Genomic DNA, 2817 nt, shown 5'->3' on the forward strand with positions numbered 1-2817 from the left:
CGAGTGCCTGGCTCTGTCTACAGTGTCTGTCCCCCTGCAGGGGCGGCAGCAGGGGCTGTCTCAGGGGAGAGCCCATGGCCAACAGGGGCCAGGGGCATTTGTTGCCCCGGGGAGCCTGTCCCAGCGTGGGTAACGGAGGGGGAACATCGGGGGTAGTCTGAGTGAGAGATGTGCCACCATCCCCTGGCACGCTTGCCTCCGTGGGGTGGCTGCCAGCCTACAGGATGGGCGCTGGGGGGCTGCCACCACCTGGGGGGCTGCCACCCCCTTTCTTTCTCCTCTGGAGCTCCCCTTTTTTGGGAGGGGCTTGTACATATGTAAATAGCATTATTAAAATAACAAGCTGCTGGTTCGGGCTGTTTCCCTTGTTTTGTGTCTTTTTTGGGAGTGTATAGAAAAGGGAGGTGGGGGTATGGGAGGGTGATGATGTTTGGGGCGTTCCAGTGTCACCCCGGAGGCGATGATGTGTCAGAGGAGCAGGTGAGTGGGGGATGTTGGGCCATGGGGGTTCCCCCAAAAGAACAGGGTCACAGACTAAAAATGTCTAAAAATTCAGGGGGTTTGTGTGTTTAAACTATATAAAAAACTGTAAATGTGGGTGTGAATGCTTTAAATGGAGAAAAATATCCAATAAATATTGAAAAGAATATTCATTTATATCTATAAAAGGATTTCACAATAAAGCCCTGTGTCTACTATATTATATAAAGATTTTGGAACATAAAACAATTCTAAATAGTGATATATAGGGGTTTAAAATACAAAAGTAACTCGTGTATAGATATATATATATGTATTAAAAATAAAGGACTTGGAAATGCAAAATAATGTATTTTATGTACAAAGGAATTGAAAATAGAAAAAAGTCGAATAGAGCTGTCTACTTTTACGGTGTGTTACATAGTAAATCTAAGTAGATATTATGTAATATGTGTAGAGATTAGATATGTGTAAATAGATGTCTAAAGGGATCAAATTGTAAAGAGATATATGTCAAAATATGGAAGAAGTCGGAGCAGACATGTAAGGGTAAATAGTTATAGATAAAAATGTGTATATGTCTAAATAAATACTGTCTTTTCGAAGAGTAAATAGACAATATAAAACCCTCCCATAAATACGTCTCTACGGCGCTACACTCCGCCAGGACTTCCGAAGTGCCCGTCAGTCCTCCGGCAGATATCTCTATGTCATCGTGAGTGCCGGTCAGTCTTCCGGAGGTCCAACTCTATGACCCGGTAGTCCTCCAGCCTACCGGAAGTGTCCATCAGTCCTGCGGAAACCTATCTCTATAGTATCAGGGTGCCGGTCCGTCCTCCGGAGGCCCAACTCTATGACCCGGTAGTGCTCCAGCCTACCGGAAGTGTCCATCAGTCCTGCGGAAGTCTATCTCTATAGTACCAGGCTGCCGGTCCGTCCTCCGGACGCCCAACTCTATGAGCCGGTAGTCCTCCAGCCTACCGGAAGTGTCCTTGAGTCCTGCAGAAGTCTATCTCTATGGTACCCGGATGCCGGCCAGTCTTCCGGAGGTCCAACTCTATGACCCGGTAGTCCTCCAGCCTATCGGAAGTGCCCGTCAGTCCTGCGGAAGTCCATCTCTATAGTACCGATATGCCGGTCCGTCCACCGGAGGGCCAACTCTATGACCCTTAGTCCTCCAGCACATCGGAAGTGCCCGTCAGCCCAGCGGAAGTCCATCTCTATGGTACTGCAGTGCGGTCAGTCTTCCGGAGGTCCAAATCTATGACCCGTAGTCTTCCAGCACACCAGAAATTCCCCTCCGTCCTCTGGAAGTCCATCTCTATTACATCGGGGCTGCTCGTCAGTCCTCCGGAAGTCCAACTCAATGGCCCGACAGTCTTCCTGGGTACCGGGAGTGTCTGGCAGTCGTCTGTAAATCACACCTTATATAACACCACGCTTCCAAAACTACAGAAAATGGTTAATAATTTACTTCAGAAATATCTCAAGATTGCAAAAATAAAGCAACCTCTGTGGAAATGTTTCTCCACAACACCCAGTCGAGATAACTCGAACACAAGCGGTGTGATAATTGCTGTGACTCGGAGCTGTCAGAGGAACAAATCCGGTTCGTTGCTTTACGTGCTATTGTGACAAGCTCAGTATTGTTTGTTCACCAAACCTAAAAACTCTCATTGTTACAGTGTTTCATGAAAGGCAGCTGCTTGGCAGGATGGGGCAAGATAGCCAACATCTGCTAAGCAAACAAGGCCAGGCTGCAAGGTCGAGTTATGCTAACATCATAAATTGTGAAAAGGCTTGGGAGGAAAGGAAAGGGGGAGGCTCAGTCAAGTCCTGCTAACATCATAAATTGTGATAAGACTTGGGAGGCTCAGGAAGACATGGAGCCTTCATCCCTGCGACCACCAAAAAGCAAAGGAAGAAAAAGGACGACCCCCTAGCAACAAACCGCGCAGACGCAGAGTACACCACTAAGAGAAACGCCTACACCAGAAGTAGAAGAGTATAAAACCAAAGACTTTTGTAACCTAAGTGCGCGCCGTCGGCGGGCCCCCCAGCGCGGTTTTGCTTGCTGCCGCTTGCTAATAAATCCTTCAAATTTAATTGGCTCTGTCTCCTCGCCTCACTTTGTGAGACTAACTTATAACATTTATACCCCCTTAGAGAAATTGCGATGGGGGGACCGCAACCCGGCATGGGATATGTATCCGTCCCACTTAACTCAGGGGACGTGAGAGAATTAAAAAAAAAAAAAAAAATAAAAAAAATGGGGAGCTTGTTGGAAGACCCCCTAGGAGTTTCAGAAAGGTTAGACCAGTTCCTAGGTCCCAATAT

This window comes from Charadrius vociferus, unplaced genomic scaffold, assembly GCF_000708025.1.
Source record: "Charadrius vociferus isolate BGI_N301 unplaced genomic scaffold, ASM70802v2 scaffold553, whole genome shotgun sequence".
In the NCBI taxonomy this organism is placed as follows: Eukaryota; Metazoa; Chordata; class Aves; order Charadriiformes; family Charadriidae; genus Charadrius; species Charadrius vociferus.